Source organism: Pteropus medius, unplaced genomic scaffold (genome assembly GCF_902729225.1).
Source record: "Pteropus medius unplaced genomic scaffold, Ma_sr-lr_union100, whole genome shotgun sequence".
Classification (NCBI taxonomy): Eukaryota; Metazoa; Chordata; class Mammalia; order Chiroptera; family Pteropodidae; genus Pteropus; species Pteropus medius.
Window position 1 is genome coordinate 889,076 of NW_024354496.1, and position 25,657 is coordinate 914,732.

Here is a 25,657-nt window from a genome sequence, read left to right on the forward strand (position 1 = left end):
TTTTCTATAGGCAACATTGGTTTTGTCGGGCATGACTCACCACCACCCAGGGACTGGCCAATATTTGCCTCGTTCCCACTTATCATTCTCTTTCTGTCAATTAACCCCTGGGATGGACACTAAATCTGTGCGTCTAGACTGGAGATTTTAAGAGGACAATTAAAAGAAGCTCCTCCTGCAGATTTGATATGACTAAATGTTCTGGTTTACAAAATAATATAAGCAGTGAGGTCCGTAACCTTTGGCTTGAGCCTGTATTTCTGAGCGCTCACCTGCCAAGTCGAATGAGAATTTAGGTGGAAGATGTACTTTTGTGGTCATTTTGCATGAGCGAAATTTCTTTTTACAACAGTTATATAGAGATCAGTGATTACTGAATGAACGACATCAAATGTTAGACCTAAGTATCATTAAGAAATTATTTTCCTTAACTTAGAACAAGTTTATTCATCGATGGGTAGTTTGAAGACCCAGGACTACTGTTTGTCCGCATGAGGATAATCACATTTCTTCCCAACCCGAATGCATTTGCAGGTCGAGGATTTAATATTGAACGCACTCACTGGTCCCCTGTTCCCCAAGGTCATCATTATCCTACGCGAAATGGCCGATAGACGATGCCCCGGTATTTCTGTGAGGAGTGAGGCAAAGCATTTTCGTGCCTTCTTCATTACCAAGTTCACGTACAGCACCTCCTTCACCCCAAACGTCAGGCTGTGATTCTGGTCCCAGGCCTGGGAGAAGATGCCAATGAGCTGGCATCTCTCCTGCCATCATCCGTCAGAACTCCCCTCAATGTCCCCGCAGAGGTTCCCAGAAGTGGCACCAAGACTGGGCCAAATTCTGCTCAAGGCCAGGCCTGCAGCCAAATGTCCTCCCCACGCAGGCTTGTGTCCTCTGCCACGGGGTGGACACAGATGACTGCGGACCTGCGTTCCCCTGCCACACTGTCATTGGGCAGGTGCCGGCTTCCTCACGGAGGGCCCAAAACAACACGTCGGCATTTATCCGGTCTCCGAGCAACACGGCATCTGCAAAAAGCGAAAGAAAATACTGAGTTTCACGGGGAGTAGGAGCCAGGCTCTGCCCAGGGGGCTGGGCGCCGCCAGCCAGTCTGCAGCCACCACATCGGTTCATCGGCCGCCTGTCCCAGCGGACAACCCAGAATGCATTTGGGGACATGGATGGCGAACTCTGCGAGGTCTCTCCTTTCAGAGATAAACTTTTGCACGAAGATTTTTACGGCCTTCGGCGTGCGGTGGCGAGGGCTGCTTCCCGTGCTGGAGTCGCTGTCCGTTTGTCTCGCCCCGCAGCGAATGTTTAGGACTTGGCTGGGCCGTGGAGGACACGTTACTCCGATGGCAAAGAACCCACGTTTTCCTATACGCAGTTCTAAAACTGGGTGTCGCTTAATGCGTTGAGTAAATTCACTACCTGCTGACAAAAACCACACTTTTCTTCTGTTATGCCTCCCTGTTTTACACTTGTATGATCCTATAATTAGATTGTAAATTAATAAAAAATACTACATGACAAATTGGTGCAGCCACTATGGAAAACAGTACGCAGGTTCCTCAAAAAACTAAGAATTGATCCACCATATGATCCAGCAATCCTACTACTGGGTATTTACCCCAAAGACTCGAAAACCCGTATCCGAAAATACATTTGCACACCGATGTTCATAGCAGAGTTATTCACGGTGGCCAGGACATGGAAGCAACCAAAGTGTCCTACGATACATGATTTGCTAAAGAAGCTGTGGTACCTATATACAATGGAATATGACTCAGCCATAAGAAGAGATGCAATATTGCCATTTACGATAGATGGACCTTGAGATGATCATGCTAAGCGAAATAAGCCAGACAGAAAACTTTGAAAATCACATGATATCACTTATATGTGGGATATAAACCTAAAAGCACAAATGAGCAGAACAGAGACTCATGGACATGGACAATGGACTAGTGGTTACCGAGGGTGGGGGGAGGGAAATGTAGACAGGTAAAGGGGTCAAATATGAGGTGAAAGAAAGAATTCTAAGTATGGGAGGTAAACTCACACTGTAAATATATATATGCCTTACCATTCAACAGTAAGAAAAAAAAGAGTAACATGAGAATAAAAAAAAAAATACTACACGAAGTGTGTGTAATGAGGTCTCCGAGTTTGTGAATTAACAAAACAATCCATTGTATTTACTCAACCAAACACCATATATATTAAGCAGTGATTTTTTTAAAATTGTAAATGAAAAATGATGTATTAAAACATTAAGAGTGAGCTCTTTGTCAGTATAGCTGGCAGCTCAGCGAGACTCTGTCTGCGGGCTCTTATTTACCTGCTTTCTGCCCCATCATTTATAAACGGTGGTTAGGAGACTAGTTGGTGTGTCAGAGGTGACAGCTAAATATATATATTGTCCTTTTTTATTTTAAAAAAAATGAATTAGCCAGAGGACTGTTGATCGACATTAGACCAAAATGATGGGAATACTCGGTTCGTGGAGAAACATGCCCTTTCTGCACGAGTGACATGTTTCTTCCAGAGCTATGTGTATATTTTGGTAAGTTCTTTTGCATTCACTTTTGAACACAAAGGACAACAACAGTAAACGATCTCCATACTTTCTTTGCAAGACTCACCATTTTTCATCCGCCACTGTAAAACCAAGGCGTCTTATAACTTCACTAGACGTGCGCGCTAACGGAGAACGCTTTGCCGTAACTACAAATAGATCGTTAGCTTGTTCCTGCGAGCATCTCATTGTCTGAAGAGATTCGTTTTATTTCTGAAGCCATGATAGATATAGACACGAGCTGTCCGAAGACACACCAAGATCAGATTTTCATGCGAAGCGGATTTAAAGCATTAAAAGCCGAAATGCTCGCCGGCAGCTTTGACGGAAGAATGCTAAACGTCGACTCTCTCCTCTGAATTTCTCGCGACAGCCCGACTGCCAAGGCATCGCACAGAACGCAGGATCGTTTTCCTCCTCGATCCTCAGGAGCTTCTGCGTGCCAGCTGGCAGCATCCGATGGCAGGGATGCGCACACGACGCCTGCCAGGAGACGTGCCCAAACGGCTGTCCCCGGAGATGGGCTGGAAGCCCTGCCTTGGAAGAGATTCTGCTCGTTTCGAGGCTTCTATTTTAAGCCATTTCTATTTTAAGCAATCTTTCTCCATTCTGGTCTTCTCTATCTTCCATGGAACAGGTGTATACAGAATATCCGGGTAACCATCCAGGTGCTTGGGAGGCCCCTGAGTTCTTATGGTTCGTCTTCATGACTTCAGTGACTTGTCCTTAGCTAGCGACCGCCTGTCATCAACCCATCCAGTCCATGAAATGGAACTGGCCTAAGGCAAACTCCGGCCCCACGTCCTCCAAGTGAGATGTGTTCCTTAAGGGTCTTTCACGTTCTGACTCGGGCGGGCGTAAGGTTTACGTCTGCCGTGTCAGATTTTTGTTGTTATGTATCCAGAACATAAACCTTAATGCAGGTGAGCTCTGAGGCAACGTGGCCCTCTCAAGTATCCTCACGTTGACGAGCACGTTGACAGGAACCCCGAAGCCGGGTGCCGTCGGCCAAGCGTGTGTAGGGTCTACCAACAGGTCTGTGCCTTCTCTGCTAGACGGCAGAGTTTTTAGGAAAAATTGTACTATTTTTCATCTCAAAGTGTGCAAATGACCTATATTAAAGCAGAGCAGTAAAGGTCACGAAATGCCTATAGAATCTTGCAGGGGTAAATTTTAGAGAAAATGCTCATATCGAGTTACAAAAGGATGTCTAATATTTCTACCATATTTCAATCAGCTGATAGAGAAAGAACCATTGGCCAGTATGAACATGGAAACTGCCAGCTTCCCTCACTAACCACAATCGCCATTATGAAAGGGACTTGTTGTTGTTTTTTTTTGTTGTTGTTGTTTTTTAATTGTGGTTCGAAAGAAAAATGCATCCATTTATTTCGTACTAGTTTAAGCTGAAGTTATCGAAACAATCAGAACTTTAAATGTCCGTGTCTGTGTTTTTTATCCAGGTACCGGAAGGACTGGAGACTTCTGCCTTTGCCAATACACTGAAGTCATTCTGTAGTTTTGGCGGCTGTTATAAATAAAAGCTTTTTTTTTTTTTTTTCTATTTTCCTACTGGATATGGCTAGATTAGGGAGAAAATTTTGTTGTATATAACTTATATTATTTATCTAATTTACCTCATTCTTAATTTTGTGTTTTTTCAACTTTTTTGATAGTGTTAGTATCTGCATACTAAACATTTCTATGACTTTTAAAAAAGTATGGATAATGATTATTTAATATTTTTGGCCTCTGTGCTTTAGCGACAATGATGTCACACATCCCTATTTTTTCCTTGATTTCAATGGAAATAGTTCATCAATTTTTCTTTATTATGATAATTGGTAATAAGTAGTCTTTTTCACAAATAGGTTGTTTTCTTCTAGTACTTAGACTTTTTTTTTTTAGAAATAACTACTGAATTTATCAAACACTTTTCCATCATCAGCCACTGTGAATGTAAACAGATGGGCCTCTCCTTGAATTTTTTAGTAGAATAAAAGATCTTCAACCATCCTTATATCCTGGATTAAAAAGATCATTCATCTTCTTGAATATCTTAGATTCTATTGGCTAATAATTTTAGAACCTTTGCATCTGGTCACGAACAATAATAATATACAATTGTTTTATAATTTAAAAAATTATTTTGTAATTATTTTGTACTCAGTACGTGTCGGCATGAAAATTAAGCTAACATCATGAAATCTGGCAGTTTCCCATCTTTCTGTAGCCTAAAAAGTTTACATTTCATAGAAATAATCTGTACTTTAAAATTGAAACAGACCTCAGCTGTAAAATTCTCTAGGCATGACATATATTTTTCTTAAGTTACCATTTCTTTAAATTACATTTTCGACAACTTCCTTGATTATTTGTAGATTCAATTTCTGTCTCTTTTGGAAGCAAGTTGGGACGTATTTGCAGGAAATCAACCATTCTCCCCAGAATTCTTGTATGCATTGCCGTAGAGGTGCACGAAATATACTCTTATAATTATTTCAATCTCTTTAATTTCATGATTACATTGCTGTATTTATTGGTAATCGCATTCATTTTTGCTTCTTTTTATTTTCTCTAATTTAACTTTATGGGTACGTACATATATAGTTAATTTCTAAGAAATGTCTGAATATATTCATGGTTGCTATGATTTATATTATTATAGTAATTTCCACTTTTGTCTCTTTTCTCTTTTATCTTGCTTTTTTCCTGCATATTCTTTATCAAGTTATCCTCTATTTCTAGCTTACTGAACATTTTTATCACGAACGAGTGTAGGGTTTTGTCAAATCCTTTTGCTGCATCTATTGAGATGACCATGTGATTTTTTTTTTTTTCAGTCTGCTGATGTGATGGGCTGCACTAATTGATTTTCAAATGTTGGACTCACCTTGCATTGCTGGGGGTAAATCTCCCTTGGCCATGGAGTGTAATTCTTACACTTTTTTGGATTCGACTTGTTAATATTTTCTCGAGAATTTTTGCACCTACATTTACGATACATATTGGTCTGTAATGCCTTTGTCTGGCTTCGATGTTAGGGTTATGCCAGACTCACAAGATGTATGCCCTCTGCTTCTAGCCTCTGAAAGAGATTGCGGAGAACTGCTATAATTTTTTCCTTAAATGTTTAGTAGAGTTAAAATGTTTGCTAGCTTAAGGAACCCATCTGACCTGATGCTTTCTGTTCTGAAGGGCTATTAAGTATTGATTGAATATGTTTAATAGGTAGAGGCCTCTTCGGATCATCTGCTTCGTCTTATGTGAGTTCTGGTAGATTATGTTTTTCCAGGAATTGTTCTATTTCATCTAGGTTATGAAATTTGTGGGCATAGAGGTTTTCACAGTATCCCTTTATTATCTGTGATGTTATTAATTTGTATCCTCTCTCGTTCCTTCCTAGCCTGGCTAGAGGCTCATCAATTTTATTGATCTTTTCAAAGAACCAGCTCTCGGTCTCATCGTTTTTCTTTGCTGATTTCCTGTTTTCCATTTCATTGATTTCTGCTCTAATTTTTATGAGTTCTTCCGCTTACTTTGAATTTAATTTCTTCTTCTTCTTTTTTTTTTTCTAGCTTCCCAAGGTGAACAGTTGAATTATTGATTTATTTAACTCGTGCACACTGAGCTTCGCCCACGTGGGCAGGTTCTCCTAGGGGCACGAGTTCCTGCAGCGGCCGCCACCTGCCTGCTTCTGCTCTGTGTGCGTGACACCGTGTGTCTGCCCGTCTGTCTCTCCAGTTCGGGGGCAGCTGTGCGCCCTGTGTCCCCGCCTCTCTGATGGATCCAAAAAGAGTCGTTGATTTTTTTCCCACTTCAGGAACCAGAAACCAAAAGCCTGATTTTGCTTTCTGCGTTATACATTTTTTTCTAGTCTCTTATATTGAATATGTAGTTCGCTTATATTCAGTCCTTTTCATTTTAACGGTGAAAGCTTGGGTAGATATATAAAGGTTTGTCATAGGCTCTGGCATCCAGAATTAACCTTTTCGTGACTGGCTAGAGCGCCGAACATTGTGTTAGGATTTTCCCTTTGATCTCGGTGTTTTATACACTGCCGCTTCTTCCAATTTACAAATGAATTCGACCAATTTACAAATGATTATGTTCCAGGGGTCATTTTGTGTCATTTTCTAGCTTTGTTTATGAAAACGTTTTGTAAGCTCTGGACATTTTAGGATTGGGATTTCGGTTTTTGCAAAGTCACCACAATACGTAGATCGATGCGTGCATTCACACCTGTACCTAGAGCTATAAACGTATAGAGATAGATCACGATTAGAGATCCAGATACTGATAGAGACGTAGATACTTGTAGCCTGCCCATATTTTCTCCGTCTTTGTGACGTCCACGAACACTGCTCTTGTTTGTGTCCCAGGCTTCCAGCTTCCCGCACCTGTGTGTCCTTGTCTGAGGACCGTCTGCAGCCACCAGCGCCTGCTCTGGCGAGGCACCCGGCATGCCGGAAGTGCCAAGGGACTAAACCTCCCACACGGGCCTCGACCCACGGCTGATGGTTGTTGATGATTACCAGCTGTGGCTCCTCTCTCTCTCTCAATCTCTCTCTCTCTCTCTCTCAGGCTTGTGCTCTGTACTTCCCCCCAGAGGCCCTGAGTGCAACTGACTCCAGCTGCCCTCAGCGGTAACTTGCTGGAAAAAATATATTTTATTAGCTTCTCCCTGGTCTTGCCTCCCCCTCCTCTCACAGATGTTCGTTAACACGCCTGATCATGCTTCTCAAAGGTGTCGGGGACCCCACCTTCCACCAGGGGATTAGGCGGGCCCAGCGAGAAGCCGATGGTAGTTCAGCATCTTCTTCAACAGACAGAAATCCAACTCGGGACGCTCCGAATCAGCGTTTGAGCAGCCTCTTTTTGAGAAAATAAAGGATCGTCTTTCAATGTCTGGCATTCCTATGATAGGGGGGTCTACGCTCATTTGCTGGTTTGAGAAATAAACCCAAAGAAAGCAAGTAACGCTACTGTGTGGGGCTGAATCCCAGGTCTGCAATCAATTCAAACCGGGTGCAGCTGAGGCTGGAAACCAGCCGCGAGGGGTAGGTCCCAGCTCTGTAGCGTCAAACTGATGTCAATTGGGGGGTGCTTGGGTTGGAATGCTTTCTGAGGTTCTTAAATAATGGCTTTGGGGTCCTCCTATAATACGCTGGAGGTGGCTTAATGGAGGGTGGACGAATTAGCCCCCTCTCGTCCCCATAAGCCCTGTCATGCACGAAATGCTCTCGGAGGTTACGTGCTTGGAAGGAAAGCGGGTCCCCACCTCGGCGAAACCCGCATCACGCTCTCTGCTCTTTCTCGAATGCGCTTCGAGGAATAACAGCGGCGCTTCTGGAAGCCTCTTTCGGCCTGACCTAGTCGCTGGGGGCGCAGGCTGAGCTGCCCGGGGATGGTTTCACGGGCCGTGAGATCACCTGCGTGTGGAAGTGGGTGCCGTGACCGTTATTCACGGGGAGTCACCTGAGTCCGTGAAGACCTTGTCGAAAATCATTAACCAGCTTTACGCTTTGGCATCGTGCAGATTTGATGTTTAAATATTTAAGTATTTTGGTTATTTAACCCAAGAGTTCCTTACTTCCTTACTCAGTGTGTGGTTATTGATATGAAGTCAGCTCTGGGTCTTTGCTGAACGGTCCTGGTAAAAATGTTACAGTGTTTATTACCAAAGTTGTCTCAGTCCATCCAGTGGAACCATGTGGACTCGAACAGCTATGATGATAACCATTATGTCATTTGTAACAAAAACCATCGTCTCTTTAGAGCCAGAGAACAGCTTTGATTTTCTGCGATGTCATGTAACTTAACTCAAGATTTGCTGTTTATCGTTTATTTTTAAATTATATTCTCTTACTACGTCTCGGGAGAATAAAGCAGTGCAGAAACAACTCCCAGACCTTCCAGAGGCTTCTGGAGAACGATGCTAACAAATCGTGAGTGCATAGGAAGACTGAATCACTGTCCTTGCTTCTGGTAGCTCTCCTTATCCTAAAGTGACACCTCTCCCTGGGCGTGGGAGCTGTGCATCCGCCCTGTGGATGCTGGCCTCGTGACGGGACTCGGACTGGCCACTGGGAATCCGGTAAGACGTGTAGACTTACACAGGGCAGCGTCTCAGATGCTGGTCCATACTGGGTGTTAAGGAAGCACAGGGAGCTTTATAACAACTTCCTGGAGTTCACCAGGTTTCAATAACTGGTTTGCAGCTTTTCTTCATGAGTGACAGAAAAAAAAGATACCCATGTTTATTCATTCATTCACTCTAGTGCAGGGGTCCCCAACCCCCGGGCCGCACAGCAGGAGGTGAGCGAAGCTTCACCTGTATCTGCAGCCGCTCCCCAGCGCCAGCATCACCGCCTCAGCTCCGCCTCAGATCCTCAGGCGTTAGAGTCCCTGGTGCCACGAAGGCTGGGGACCACTGCACTAGTGCATTTATACCGGCTTTCTTAGAGGGAACATCCAGACGTACAAAACGCACCGAAGGAGCTCCAAGCATCCCTCCTGTGACGGAGCCCGGCATCCATTTCAGAGCTCATGAAACCCTAACAACAAAAAAGAGAGAGAGAGAAAAAAGTAGGAAGAACTTTGCTGAGTGGGTAGACCAGAAGGCTGAAAAACATCCACTCAGCCTGACTCGCTAAATTCGTTTTTCATTGTCTCGCCTTCAGGAACATCTATGCCACTATTCTTCCAAACGGTATAGAAATAAACGTTAAGGAGATTCGAACCGACCTTGGAGAGTTTTCCCTTTAGAGAGCAGGAAAACATTAGTGCACGTAGCATTTGAACTACTGAGTTCAAATCTTAACATTTTCCATTGAAAATGACATTTAATAAGACAGAGAGAAGTAACGTGCGCCCTAGCGGTTCAGAAACTCAGACCACGAAAGACAAGGAGGCTCCTGTGTTTGTAACGTGCCTAAAAACGAGAATATTCTCAAATGGACTCTGCACGCCCTGGCTCTGCCATCATTAGCATGTGGTTTCTAGGCTGAGCTTACGGAAAGCCTCAGGGGAGTCTCTTTTAAAACATTCTAGACTAATACGCTTTCTCACTCACGAAACGTGACTTCTCACAGTTCAAGGTAAGGTTTGAACTGTGTAACATTGTTAAAAAAAATAAAACCAGGCAGCTTCTTTTTTCATATCATGTTCTATACAGACACACACTTTTTCCTCACCTTTATTTAAAGTTTCAGATTGAAGATCTGGATATAGTGCCAGCTGTTTCACACTTTTCACATGTCGATAGTGACAGGCAATAAAACCATCACGGTGCTTACTTAATTTGCATAATGCCCAGGGCTCTGAACAGCATGTGTGTCTATATATATAATATATATATACACATATGCATGCTGTATATACACTATATGAATATATAGTATAATGTATGTGCGTGTGTATATATATATATAGTAAATGTGTAAAAAGATCTTGCAAGGAACGTGCTTGCATACAATTTAAAGATAATGATATAATTCTGCGTAGAAGACAACTTTTAATGTTGCCAATTGCGACGTCGCTTGGAGTTACAATCTCTGAAAAAAATTCTCTCAGCTCTTTCGCATATGGTGAATTGTGATTTTCCTGTTCTGGGCAGAATGTTCACTTCACCTCTTGGCATATGGAAATAACTAGCTAGATATTTACAAAGTGTTGGTTGAAGTTACCTTAATTATGGATTAAGGTAATTTAATCTATAATGAAATCATCAGCTCAGTTCCCGGGAATACTAAGATGAATGCATGTGTCCACGGTGATCGCTGAAATGTTTCCGAAGGAGATTTTTGACAGAATTGGTTCCAGTCCAAAAGCGACCAGGGACTTTGAGTGGGGATCTTGGTCTTTTTTGATCCCACTGTCTTACTCACGAGATGGAAATGATACAACCTAGTACACAGCATTTTTATGAGACTAAAACAATGTGTGTGGAGAAGCCGAGATTTAGAGGGATCTTAATTCACCACGACTATATTTTTATGTTGTTAGTCACCAAGGAGCTCTTTATTTAACAAGGAAGGCAGAAATAATTACGGAAAAAATCGGGTAGATGTTTTAACAGAAGCAGGTTCAACGTATAATGTGAATCTAGCTAAGGAGTAATCGCTCCTGCTTCTAAATATGGAGAACACCTTTATTGGGTTGTCTCTGAAGAGAGGAAAATGAAAATGGACGGGCCAATGATTTTTTCCCCCTTTAGAAAGCTTCATTAGCTAGCGTTGGAGGTGAGGCCGGCGTGATCGATTACACATAGGTTTTCCCAAGTCAACTTAGAAGGACGAGAACACGCATGTTTGATCTGGAATTCGACTACGAGCGATGCAGAAAATGTATATGAAATAGATACATACATATAGATACACACACGCACATACCTTACCTAATGAATGGCTGTTTTTAATTCGTTGTACAGTGAAGTCTCTGATGATAAATGCCAGGTCTGCATCGTATAAAGAGCTTCATGAAATGTTTCTTCATTCCCAGTTCAGGAAATGGGAATTTAGATAAGGCCTCAAATCCCTCGTACAAATGTCTCATTGCGAAGCGCTTAGTTTTAAAGCACCTGCTGAGCTGCCTCTCTCCCGTTCCACTGGGCAGCTTGAAATCCTCGTCTTGCGGCTCCTTCCCGGCACACACCTACCTGGGTGTTAACGTTTTCAGCTGAGCCCATTACGAGTGCACAGTGGAGAGATTTACCGTGGCTTTTTCTTTTTTGTCTGGCTGCTGTCCTGTCATCTCTTAAACAGACACCGTGCTATTTCAAAGGACAGAGCAGAATCCAGTGCAACTGCTAAATAGTTGTTTAGAGCCAGAAGCTTCTTGCAAAAGAGAACGTTCCGTCGCGGAGTGCCGGGACTCGCTGAGGATGCATCAAACGCGCACAGCCACCCGTTTGCAAGAGCTCGCTCGCTTCAAAGATTTGCACGTGTGTTATCCCTGAGTTCATAATGATGGAGAGACCTTCTCCAGCTGACTAAGGGATGCGGCTAGGAAAGCACCACCTTGCAGCCATCACGTTGGTGGCAACGGCCAGGAGCTGGCAAGCCGAGTTTGACGAACGAGACGATGGAAACGTAGCCCCAAAATGTCACACTGATTTCTAAGCAACGTCGCAAATTTTGGATGGATTGCAAAGGGGAAATTAGCCAATTCGCGGGAGAAAATCAGGGAAATATGACGTAGCCAAGTGGTGAAATTTAACATCCCAATAACACAAAGAGACACAAAGAGATCACGTGTGCCTCCTGCCGTGAGGCACTGGAGGGTGCACGCCGTCACTTAGGTGGCATCCTTGCCCAAAATGCACAGACTGAGTCCCATCATTAGGAATCACTGGGGCCAACTCACGTCGAAGGGTATTCGACAAAATAATGGCACCGACATGACAATATCGAGGTCACGACATACAACGAGAGATGGAGGGCTGCTGCAGCTTGAAGGAAATTAGAGACACACGACGATGCGATCCAGGTCACGATGGTGGCTGGACCCTGGAAAAGGAAAATGAACGAAGAAGGAAATTAGAGAGACAAAGGGCAAAGGTCGAGGATAGCTGTGAATCGGATAACGGTACTGCACCATCGCATCAACTTGCTGAATGTCGATCATGGACCTAGGTGTGTGCAGACTTTACCCTTTACAAATGCCACCGGAATATCTAGGGCTACGTGAACATGGCAGCTGTGACTGAGTTTCAAATAGCTCAGACGATTATGAATGCACTTTGTGTATAGGGGTGTGTGTAAGTGTGTTATATGGGTGTGCACACATGAAAACACAGGAATGAGTAGGTGATGATAGACAGACAGAAAATATATGATAGATGATAGATACGAGATAGATATTAGATGATAGATATAGATAGATAGATATTAGATATTAGATAGATGATAAATAGAAAAATATGTTAGATAGAAAATGTATGACATGATAGATGATAGATGATAGGTAGATAGATGATAGATAGACAGACAGATAGATAGAAAATCTATGATAGATACAGCGATAGAATACAGCAAATCGAACATGGCACACTTTTAACATATCCTAAATCTGGGTAAATGTTTCCGGTCCATTCCGAACTATACTTAGACATCTTCTGTGTACTTGAAAATATTTCAAAATAAAAAGTGACAAGAATCACAGAGCAAGTGGAATAAAATGGAGATAAGTGAAAAATAAATCAAAAGAACTGTACATCTCTGTGTAACCACTGAGCTGGCTCTGAGTTCATTCTGACTAAAGTGTCTGACGCATCGGCTTGAGAGGCAGATCTTCCTTTCTGAGAGATCCGTGCTGTCCCATGAGACTATGCGACACAGAAGTCAGCTTCTCGAGAAGCAGAAATAAAGTACAAGAAGTGATGGCCAACACCGAACAAGAACACAGAATGCCATAGAACAGGACGCGCAGTGGAACGTACCTTAGCCAGAACCGCGCCGGCGAGCATCCGGCTGTCTCAGGCCGTGTGGGATTCCGCCGTGGGCGTCTGCATAGTGTCTGGGGGCCTGAGCTTCTTCGCAGCAAATGCAAAACTTCTGCAGAGCTCGAGGGCCAATGGAAAAGCCGGGAACCGTCATGCTTTTCCAGACTCTAACTTTAATAATGCATGTTTCTCAATGCGCTTAATTTTATATGGCAAACGGTAATATAATGTGTATGCTTTATTCCATGATTATGGAAAATGTTCACAGAAGTAGCATTATCAAACGAAATATGAAAAAAAAAATAATTCGAACTTAGCTTCCAGACACAGCATCCAAATTTAATTACGGGTGTACGATTTGCTCAAAGCGTTCGGAGTTTAATATCATTACTGATGATCAGAGGTGGTGTCAAGACGACGGATGTATTGGAGGAATTGAGGCCCCCGATTCCTTGTTGCCAACGATCTTTCTTGATGTGGGGGAAATGCGCCTTTTTCTCCCCTCGTTCGAGGGGAAGGCACAGGGCCAGGTGAAAAACGTATCGGCAGAAAATAGATTTAGACGAAATGAATGATCACGAGGTTTCTTATTTGTATTTCCGAATCGGTTTTAAAATATTAGAAGTAGTTCTCGCTCGATGCATAGAAGGCGTGTCACGAGACTTGGTGATTGGTGACCGTGACACATGACACTCGGTCTAGAATGTTCTCTTCTCTTTCTGTCCTGGAAAGAAGCAGGGGGTGTTGTGTACACTGACCCCCGGGTCTCAGATGCCGAATGCGTGGAGACAGCATGGCCGAGGCGGCTCCAGGTAAAGCGTGGCGGCCTCCTCCTCCTCAGGCCTCTGAGGTCCCCCTGCTCGGGCGCCCTCACGGTGGAAAACAAAGTCGCAAAGGGCTCCCCTCGCCGGCCGCCGTCACATGAAGAGCAGCCTCCAGCCAGAGTCCGGGGGGTAGGCACTGCTCTAAACTGGGTGACGTGCGTGTCGCTCCCATGCAAAGTTCATCTTCGTCATCACCCGCCCTGTCCATCCTCAGACACCGACCGCTGCCCGTGCATCAATGTTACGTAAAATACGGTACCTACTGCTTTCGAGACCATCCATCTCTCCACCTGGGCCCAAACTCCCGTTCCATGATGCCAGGTGCGGCCAGATTTTCAAATGTAACAGGTCACGGAATCATTTTTTTTTTTAATCATGAGCCTAATTGTGTGCCCACGACGGCCTTAGCACACTCTCGCTGTGTGCCGGCCAAGTCAATTCATTACCTCACACCTTTACGATGAACACGAGAGGGATTGTGAGCACAGATGCCCAATTCTCAATGGAGCTACAACGACCAACAGCAACACCACAAACCCGGTTTGTCCTACGTTCATTAAAAACTTGAGATTCCATCCACGACGCTTTTATTTTTCCCATTTCGGCTCTTTCTATGTTAAGAATGAACTTTTTTCCCCTCTAAAATATGAATAATGGTAAGATGAAACCATAGAGCCCTGCTTGTTTAATTCTTCACTTGAGTGTTCACACTTTGGAAAAACGGAAGAGCCGAGAACGTTTTATTCTTAAGATAACATCCACAAAGAGACACCCATCATCGCATAACCGAAAACGAGCTGGATCCAGCTGAGAAATTCCAAGACGGGATATTGTCCTCCTACGCCTGCAAGTTTTGTTTGTGGTCCGTTTCCTGGCACGCGTCAGCTGGGAGCATCCTGATGAGACAGTGGACAACGGGGACCACTAAGCGCCTGTGCACACTTCCCCAGACGCCAAGGCACGCGCTCCCTGTGGCACCTGCTTACAATACAGCCTCTCGCTTTTCTCTTACACAAGTCACTGGAGAAACAAGATTTGAGTTCCCATCTTTGGTGCAGGGGCCATAAATCTCAGCTTGTGTGGACACTTCCGGAGAGGCTGGCGTCTCCGTGGTCTGTTTGCTCCATCAGACACCTGCAAGCAATCGCTCAGCTCACAAAGGTATTCTAGGAGTGTTGCAAGTCACACCACACGCATTTCCTGCAGGAGAGCTCAGGGAACAGACGGCTCAGGGCCTGGGCCCTTTGACCTCAAGGTCAACATCCTGCAGCCCCGTCGGCGGGGGTTCAAGGATGCGTGTAATTTTTCTTTCCATGTTAGCAAAACATCTCTGTTTTTCATCACTCATGACCTGGGTTAAGAAATGCCTTTTTGGAAAAAAAAAAGACATGAATAGTCAAATGCTATTAAGATAAATGATATCAGTTTACCTACCTTGAGATTATAAGAACGTCTAGGAAACACTTGAGTTTTTTAAAAATGAAACTTTTCTTGAGCAACAATTGAAAACAGAGAGGAGAGGAAAAAAAAAAGGCTTCATCCTTGATTTGGGAGGTTTTTTTTTCCCAAATAAGAAAATATTAATAAAAGAGGATGTAAATTAAAAACAAAAACAAAACAAAGCTTCAATTTGTCCTATCGACAGTTCCAAAGTCTTTCAAGAGACTTGTTTAGAACTTCTATAATACTTCACTGACATTTCATTTCCAATAAATCCCTTCTTTTAACTGCAGATAAAGTTACAGAAACCAAAATATTTCCAGTAAGGCCGGCTTCTGGAGTCGACCGCCATAGCAGCAAATATAAAGTAAAAAATGTCTGTCGGATGCTTATTTTCTGGAGAATCACGTCCAAACTCATCTCGTCTGAATTTACACTCTTATTTCCAACCCTACGCATGGACGCTGTATTCACTTTTTTCAAGTCTCCGATGCGTTTTTCGTCTTCGTACATGTTTACTTTCTGCAGCCTTTGGGCTGAAGCGTATCTTCCATGAGAGAATGAGCACAGAAGCACCTAGAAGCATCAGAGTCACCTTCATGGCTGGGAGTAGCAAAGCACAACCATCTTTCAGCTCACGGCAGAAATACTGGTATTGAAAGCAAAGCGTTTCTTCCAAGAAACTGGTTCTAGAAAGTATTTTTTTAATTTGAAGTTTGCATTTAAACATTAAGAGGCAAATCCCGGAGGAGGCAAACTCTGAGGTTATGTCTTTAACGATGGCAGGAGAGAAATGCAGAATGAGGTACATGCGACCCCAGGCCAAGGGAGCTGAGCGCTTTAGGGAGACGAAACAGGATGATGCACGCTACCTGCTGCACAGGTGAATGCGTTTTCCCAGGAAGCAGATGGAGATGTATTTGGGTATCATTTCCTCACCTGAGACTCTTGCAAGGAGCAGTCTCTTCCTCCAAAAGGAAAAACAAACGTGCAGGAAATGGCCATAGACGAGTGGACATGGCAGTAAAGAGGGCTGGGGGTGGTCCTTCGCCTCTCTGGGGGCCCCACCGAGGTCTGGAGCTTTGTCACCAAGCCAAGACATTACTGTCCTGAAAACCTACAGGCGCAAGTTCCAGTTTAAAAGAATTAAAATGTGCGCTAATACAGAGTCCCAGCATCCAAAAGATACGTTCTTTTTACGTATCTCATGAGAGTCATTGTGTGACAGTCGATCCCAACCGACCTCACACATCTTCTGCTAAGACGTTTATAAAATGACGCTTAGAGAACACGTGTGTGACCACGTGTACCAGCATCATCGTAGGCATGCCCCTGGTTCCCTCGCCAGACAGGAAACATGACTTCTGTGTCTTCATTTATCCACATCATTAACCACCGCCTGGCACACGCTGGGTGTGCAATTCACGTCACTAAATTAGCTGCGAATCATTGTAGTAAACTCTATGTGCTTTCCTGTCTCGGTGACACTTTTGGGAATGGCCTGTAATAGGTTTGTAGGTCCCATCGTATGTACTTAAAAATATGAAGTTTTCCAAGTGAACTCGGCTTGTCATCCTGGGCTTTCATTTTTATCATTTTTACGCATTCTTGGTTGAAGTCACTTAAATCCGATATTGGGTGTTGCACAGTCTTTTGGGACTTTGAACGCCTGTGACACCTTCTAGCAGAGAGCGTGGTTGAGGCCATGGAGACACCCATGAGCTCAGGTACTTGGAAGTCCCTGCCTGCCCCCAGGCTGCAGTGCGGGCTGGAACCCTGGCCACTGATAACCAATGGCCAACCGGCCGTTTCCTTAGGCGTGGCCTTCAAGTTCACCGCAAAGCCAATTTGGAACAAACCGTGATCCATTCTGCATCTGCATTCCGAGTAAATTATTTGGGGGCAATTAGGCATTGAAAGGAGTGATGGGTGTTTTTCAAACTCACTTTCATTTCCTGGAAGAAATACCCAGTTCGTTGTCTGAGCATTTGGCCATTGCTTCAGAATGTACAGTTCTTTTCCTTAATCCCATGTCTTTTGAGTTTTAACTTTTTTAGAATTTTATCTTTCACTCTTGACGACATGTGGCAATGATGACAGACATAAAACCGAGACAGAGAGTTTCTGATTAACCTGGACTTTGCTTGTGACAGTTGAAATAAATTTCATATATTATTCACCTGCAGTGTTAGCATTTGCTGTAAAATTAAAAGTAAATGACAGCACTGTTTTACGTAGGGAAAAAGCAAAATTTAAAACTGTTCATTGCTATGTTTACATATATACAATGGAATATGACTCAGCCATTAGAAGAGATGAAATACTGCCCTTTGCGACATGAACGGACCTCGAGATGATCCTGCTAAGTGAAATAAGCCAGACAGAAAAAGTTGAAAACCACGTGACACCACTTATATGTGGGATATAGCGACAAACAAACAGGACAGAGACTCATGGACATGGACAATAGACCAGTGGTTACCAGAGGGTGGTGGGGAGGGGTGGAGGGAGGTAGACGGGGTATAGGGGGTCAAATATGTGGTGACAGAAAGAAATCTAACTATGGGAGGTGAACACACGGTGTCAATATATACGCCTGACTGTGGAATTGTACACCTGAAACTTTCTGGATTTCATGAACCAATGTCACCATAATAAAAATAAATTAAAAATAAAAATAAATAAAGAAAACCGCTCATTGCAAATACAAATAACACCTATGCTATTTCATGCTATTTTTAAGAGTGTATATAACTATCAGCTGATTCTAGTCCAATCAGATTCTTGCCCAGTTCAATCACAGAAAAACTCTTAAACATTATTCCACTCACCGGTAGGTATTTCACCAGAAGTAGATACATCAGTGAGTCGACCTTTCGACTAGTGGGTTCTGGGCAGACGTCCTTCTCCAGGGTTCCCAGGGCCATTAAAACAATGTGGCCTACACAGTGCTTCCTCGCACGCCGACGCCAAGGGCATGTTAGTTGAAGGAGGCACTGATGTCTCGGGGGACACCTGCTCTTTGAAAACCCTTTGGTTGCTGTGATAAATCAGCCAGCCCAGTTTCTAGCCATTTTCCTTTTTCGAAGCTGGCGAAGCTCCCCGTGGGTACCTGACATCCATCGCCCCTCCAAATACTCACAGGGCACACGTCCTGGGTGAGTAACGGAGCGTCCCCTCGCTGGTGGGAAGGCGGGGAGTCAGCCCACTGAGAATCCAATCTTCAGGAGCGAACGAGTCCAGTTGGGTCCATCTGCTAACCGCTCGGCAGCCTTCTTCTCTTTCTGTGAATTAAGACGTACACACTCGCGCCCACGGGAACAGCCAGAAGGTTCTGCAGAGGAAGAAATAAACAAAACAAAGCTGTGAGTGTATAATTCCACGTCCGGTGAAAATATCGTTAAAAATGAAGGGAAAATAACAACTTCTAAAGACACTCCCAAGCTGAGGCATCCGTCTGCAGCAGACCTGCACTTTGAGAAATATTGGATAAAAGCTCTTTGGCACCGTGGAAATGATACCAGAAAAACCAAACCAAACCAAACCCGAATCCTACAGGGAGAGGATGGCGATACAAAAAGACTTCTGTTTTCCTGCTTTCTAATTTCTTCTAAAGACGATTAACGGTTTAAAGCAAAATGATAATAAATTATGGATTTAAAAAGTAAAAAATGTGACAAAAATAGCAGAGGACAAGTGGATAGTACACTGCCGGCTTTTCTGCATCCCATGTGAAGCGGTCTGCTACGATTCGAAAATGTTAAAGATGCATTATAAACACTAGGAAACTTTTTTTTTAAACTAAAAAGAGGCACAGCTAATTTGATGGTTGAGACAAATGGGACTTTACAAAATGAAATTTTATACATACACGCAAAACTTTTACTTTTATTTCTCTTAAATGCTACTTATAATTTTAATAGATAATAAGATACCCGAACCAGGCCATTCAAAATCTTTTTTATGATTTCTATGAAGATTAAAGGCACATGCTGACTTCATTGAAGAATTTACAACTTATGGATTACTACTTCGTAAATTGCTAACTGGCTTCTTATAAATGCCAAGTTTAATACGATGCATTTTGCCGCACGTAACTAACTCTACAGCTGTGGCCAGCACTGAGCTTGTCTCCCATCCCCCACACTGTGACAACCCCATATCCTTTATGACATCACACACAGCTTGGGGGTGGGTGGGTTCTGATTTCCATGGCAACCACCAATCAGGCAAATCCTGCTCTCTCCCTCAGGGGCTGACTAAGCTGCCTCAGACAGGGGAAGCCAAGGACATCTTATTTCTTGGCCATCGGTCTGACTCAGAGACAAGGCCATCAACGCCGACGACTGTCTTTAAGCTGGAAATTCTTGGACACTGATTTTAAGTAGGTTGGTGGGCAAGGGGCCACACTGGACACCAGAGTGAGGGACGTGGAGGTCAGGGACACCAAGAGACCTGCAGAAACCAGACCCAGGGGCCTACATAATCCCTCCAGGAACCTACAGACGGCCAGTGATTTAATATTTAAGACAATGAGAATGGATCTTCTGTTACTTCCGCTGTACAATCTGTAACATAAGCTTCAAAATACTTCAGTAAAAACTTTTTGGCAGAGATATTTGATACAAACCAGGAACCAAAGTATGCCAAGATTAAGTTAATGGATCAAAAATTAACAGCAAAATACTGATCTTAAACTGTTTACAAGTTTGATGAGGATTCCAAGGAAAGGAAAAGGCATAGTCGATGCTCTCAATGAATTTAACAGCCGACTAGTAGGATCAACAGAAAAGTGCATGAGAAGCAGAGTATGGACCAAGGGGTATGTTAGCGCCTCATCCACTGGAGTCCACCCCACTGTCAAGGAGAAAAATGATCTCTTTTGCCTGCAGTATGAGTTTGGAAGTTTTCTTCCAGCAAGCGGGTCTTCAAACATATTGTTCTCAGTGGGATATGAGACATAACCCCCTCCCCATTTTTAAAATGATGGGATGCAGTGGCAAACGAGGAGAAATGAGACGAATCTGGACATGGCGTGGGCAGGCGTTCAGAGGTCCGCGTGCACAAAGCCTCTTCCGAGGAGAGTGAGACCGGCCTTTGGCAACGGAGAAACAGATCTGAATGAGTTCATGACTTTAATCACTGATTATTTTTTAAATGGACCCCTTCTTCGGGCCTTTCGGCGTTTGAGATGCCATAGACCACCCCTGGATTTCAAATGAACAGCCAGAAATTAAATATGTCAGCTAGCGACACAATAGTCACCCGCAAAACCACGCGTGGCTAATGGCAAATGGCAGCAGCTGAAAAATAGTTTAAAGTCCACCTATACCGTACGTAAGACTTAGTGACGCATGCTAACACCCCAGACACGGCCCCCGCCTTTCAACGACTTATTCTGTCTGTACAAGGATTAAAAAAATCCATGCACTTGTGTGAGGCATGCCATGACCGCAGCAGAAAGGCGTTTCCTAAAACTGTAATGGGGTGCATCATCCCATTACATAAAGAAGTGGCCTAGACTGGGGGGGGCCTCAAAGGACAGATGATCATTTCTTCCCTCTTCTGGAGGCTGGAGGTGCGGGTTCCATCCTCAGGCCTCTGCCCTCAGCTTGTAGGTGGCCGCCACCTGCGCTGTGAGCTCACGTGACCTCTGCGGTGTGTGCGCTTGGGCAGACGGAGCAAAGCCCGTGGTGTGTCCTCTTGTCAAGGCACTGAGGCCATCATGGGGTCCCCATCCGTGCGGCTGGAATGACCGGAGGCCGTTCCGTTTTTCACGCCCTCGGTTAGGGGGTCCCATCCTGGCAGTGGTCAGAAGAGTTATTCTGAGAGAGGATTATGGGGATCTTGCGGTGGGTCGACATTCAGAGCAAGTTGGCCAAATAAAACGCGGAGGTCGAGGGGAAAACACGGAGGAAATGTTTCAAGGATTCACGCAGGAAACCGGATTCAGCTTTAAGCCGTCTGTGCCAATGTGGCGGGGGTGGTGGGAGGTCCCGCGGGCCCCCTTCATCGTCCAGCATTGATGCTAAGAGCCCAGGCGATGCACGTCAAAGAGAAAAGACTCTTTTCTGACCATTTCTTATTCAAGTAGAAGAAGAATTTCGTTTTGAAAAGACGCTTGAGGTTTATCAGGCTATTCTTGTTCTGTGGTTCCGCCTGACCCCCACCTTCCGCTTTTAGAAATGTCTTCTGGTCTCATCTGTGATTATTCTAAAGGTCGGTGGCGTTACACTGAAGTGCGGGTTACAGATGTTTCTCTGCACCACTGTACACTTATGTGGCTTTGAGTGGAAAACCGGTACGAGACGGATTCCGTCCGGTCAGGAAAAGGAAGCACGTGGAATGTTCTGCTTCCCAGGGTGTGCGGTTCCTGACACGTGTGGGTGGCAGACAAGGTGTGAAGAGGTGTGACTCTGTTTCCATGGAAATTTCTCGTTTACGAGAAATGATAACAGGATCAAAGTCACAGTCCTGACAGGAAGTCTGTCTTCCAGATACAGTTATTTGAATTTCAAAGTGAGTTAAAGGGGTTATTAAGTAATATTACTCGGCCTATGAGGATGGGGCAGACATCCTGCATTTGGGGGGACACTGCCAGACACTGCTCCGGCCGAATGCTTGGCTTTGTATCAATTTTGCTGCGTTCTGTTCTCATCGGAGCCATGTAAGCTGTATCCCCAGTTTCTGTCCCAAGCATCATGATCTCCACGGGACACGAGACATAAATCCCTCTGCATTCTGAAACCAGCATCGTGGACCACATTTCCACACGAGGATTCTGTCTCGACCCCACCTGCACCAGACCCCGGCCCTTGATGTGAGTCACACCATCTGATTTGAAGGGAAAACATTTCTTCTGAAGAGTTCGAGGTTTGAAACCAAGCTCCTGAGCTCGCAAATCCCTCACGTTACAAACGTACACGAGCTGTGGAAGCAAACGAGACAGATGATGAGGTGGGTATAGCAGCAGATGTGAGGACACAGACGCCCCACGAAAGCTGGCCGGATGTCGCCTGGCGGGCTTCGTCCTGTTAGACGTGGCCCCACCGTGCCCGCTGAACTGATGCGTCTTGGGCGTGCGCTGTGAGCGAGGCCTCTGTGAGTCCCGCTGACCCTGGGCCGACGGGTAAGTCAGACACGGTCACCCCTGGTTTCTGTGCAGGAGGTGACATGGCAGGATGCAAGGGTCTGGTGCTTTGCAAATCTCAGGCCTGGGCGTCGGCCGGTGTGTGATGAGGGACACTCAGTAAAAGGCATCGGCCGCAGGGCCTGCTTCGTGGGCATCTGCGACGGTGCAGCTTCCGACCTAACTCCCTGGGGGCGCCGAGGAAGAGCTCGGCATGTGGCAACTGTTGTTATTCTCTGCACAGAAACGGAATCGAGGCCTGGAAAAATGGATCCCTTTATCCGACCTCGTGTAACAAGCTTCCTGACTCACGACTGTAAGTTGATTAAGCGTAACGTAGTCATTCGGGGCAGAAAATCCTTTTCTCATTCACATCTGGGCACGCAGCACATAGTAGGAACTTAAAAAAACAAACAAACAAACAAAAAACACAGGTAATGGATCCCACGAGACCGGTTTTCTCCATAACACTCGCTGGTTCATCTTTCGGTTACTGATGTCATTACAGGATGCGCGGTGACGTGTTATGGCTTCTCGACGGATCGAAGGGAAGACGGCCAGGGCCTGAAGAAAGACCTGTCCCTTCCTGGCTGCACCGTGGACCGGAGCCGCATGTCACTGTTGTGTCCAGAATAACCAGACCCAACTTGAGTGCTCTTAATCAGGAGACAGTTTATTAGCCGGCGGCTGTCCTTGCAAAGGAGCAGCCCCAAAATGCTAAGATACAAGGTTTTTAAGCCTCAAATCCCATTCCTCATTCTGTCTTAAACACAAAGGTCCATCTTTCTCCTATTCACTACCTGTCAACCCACTGGTCAGGTGAGCAAGCGGGAAGTACAGAAGCAGAAAGCTTGTTGTTAGAATGTTATGTTCCCATGGGTGATCGCCTATGTTCCCATGGGTAATAGCCAGTGTTCCCATGGGCGATGGCCAAACAGTAATTTTCAGCTTACATACAATTGATTATTTTTCATGCCACGCAAGCAAGCAGGGTTACACAGGCTAAAATTGGCAGTTAGCGTATGAGCTCATTGTTCCAAGTTTCATGATTAACAGAATGTGGTTAGCGGTTCCAGAAACTAGGCCTAAGTTATAGACTTCCTTTGTCCAGTTTCAGGTTTTAATTATTCTTTAACCCTTTCACATTTCAGCGGGCTATTACAGTCACCAGAGCCATCCTCCGCACAGCCGGACGGGACTTACAGCTCAGCCCGTCCCTCCGCAGCCCTGCCTGCCTGCACGAGGAGCAGGACAGCTCGATCTCCCTCTCCTGCTGCTCCGGACCGGCGTCTCTGTCCCTCCCTCTCTGTCCCGCCTCGGGAGGGAGGGCGACTCAGCCCGAGATGGAGTGACGGGATGACAGCCTCGCACCCTCTGCCCAGAGAGGGGCCGTCACCTCCACCTGCGAAGCACTCCTTCCTGTCCAGACAGAGGAAACAGTGGCTAAGGGCCGAGTGTCCAGGCGATGAGCCTTTCCAATAAGCCCAGTGAGGGGAGTCAACGAAACAAGACGCAAACAAAACAGAACGGTCACCCCATCAAGGTGGCTCAGTCCCCTAACCTCGCTCAGACACGCAGTGATGCAGATAAACATGAAAAGGGGAGACTGAGCCAGCGCTCTGCCAGCTGGGCTGCACGTCCCCCAAGTTTGAATACTCTCACCACGGTGGGGGACTGCAGCTCGGTGTCCCCCACGTGGAAACAGGGACTCGGCGTAGGAAGCTCACGGAAGTGACAGCGGCCTTGAGCTGCCTGGTGCCTCCGGCTTCTTTGAAGAGTGTGGCTTAGGGCCCCAGAAGCAGCAGACACACAGGGGGTGAAGGACAGCCCCCCGCCTCCCTCAGCCACGCGGTCATCAGCCACGCCCGAGTGTCACACCGGACTGTCCCACACCGTACCCCCTTGCACAGGGGACTCTGACGGCGGGGAGGGGCACGTCACGAACTCGAAGCCTGGGAGATGGGGGTGGGGAAGGACGGCCCTTCTCGAAACCAACCTACGAACACAAAGTCAGGGACACAGAAGGAAATATGGGGCCGGCCGGCGAGGAAGGACTGGAAAGTCGGTTTGGTCCACGTGAACTTGAAAATAGACAGACATGACGGAGATTTAAAAATAGCTCTTTTGGATAAACGAGAGTTGACAATTAAAAAAGAAAAGAAAGAAAGAAATTAGGAGAAAAAAGTAGCAGATGTGGGATAAACATGGATCTTTAAAAAAGAGACGAGAAATAGCGATGATTAAAAAAAAAAAAAACACTCTGTAAAATTAAGAAAAAATACCGAACGGACAGGCTAAAAACTAGACTGTGAAAATCCAAACAGCGTCGCGTGTCATAGCGAAAAACGGGAAGAAACTTGGACGTTCCTCGCTGGGAAAGTGAATAAAGACTCTGCGGGACGCGCGTGACATGAAGCCCGCCCCGCACTCGAAATCCACCCAGCGACACCCTCGCCGTTCAGCGCGAGACTCGCACGCACCATTCCGGGCGAAAGAGCAGATTGACCGAGAGAATAAGGGACATTTATGTAACTCAAGCACAGTGACGCGAACCCCATAGAGTTTACAGACGCCCGGGTATAACACGAGTATAAAAGTTCGTACAGGGGTCATAACCACCCCGCAGTGTTAGCACTTACGTCTGGGACCCGAGGGAGAGAGAAAGCGCATGGCCAGCAACTAGGTGGCCGGTGACTCTGTCCCTAATATTGTAAAAAACACCTAAAGCGCACGAGGGCAAATATTAAACCGATGCCAGATGTCACGCTGTCCGCTGCAACGTTCCGTTCCCTTTTCTTTTAAAAACGTCTTATGATTGCAAAGCATTTAGAGAAAGTGGCAGAACTAAGCTACACACCGAAGCCACCGTCATCATCATCATTTTTATTCATGTTTTTCTTCGTTCTGCAGGGACATGTGATGCGGACGCGAATTTTTCCCCAGCACGTGTCCTTCCTCATTCCGTCCCTACAACGCCTTCCGTTTCCAGCGTTCCCACTTATGAGGAAAACGGCAGCGTCCTGAAGCCAAAGAAGAGAAATCACACGCATTTTAACTACCGTGTGTTTTCCACGTGGTTCATTCATCTTTAGAGAAAAACGCGTTTCACAGGATCTGGTTTCACTGCGCACAGAGAAGCCTTGAGCTCGGAGTTGGAACGTCCTTGAGTCGTCACTGTCTCTGGTCCCTAAGGCCCCGCAGGAGGAGGAGCGTGTGACCGAGGACGCCTCATAGGCTGC

At 45.3% G+C, this 25,657-nt stretch overlaps 1 long non-coding RNA gene across 2 annotated transcripts; it reads right to left on the reverse strand.

The window, feature by feature from the left end:
• Positions 1–421: 421 nt before the first annotated feature.
• LOC120594212 (uncharacterized) lies at positions 422–18,409 on the reverse strand. Of its 2 annotated transcripts, none has more exons than XR_005650512.1 (5): positions 18,121–18,409; positions 10,980–12,090; positions 8,916–9,138; positions 8,698–8,807; positions 422–1,031 (listed from the first exon to the last, which is right to left on the reverse strand). It is a non-coding gene; the product is annotated as an uncharacterized LOC120594212 (long non-coding RNA). The 2 variants fall into 2 exon arrangements; XR_005650511.1 differs by lacking the exon at positions 18,121–18,409 and adding an exon at positions 13,023–14,214.
• Between the last annotated feature and the right edge of the window lie 7,248 nt (positions 18,410–25,657).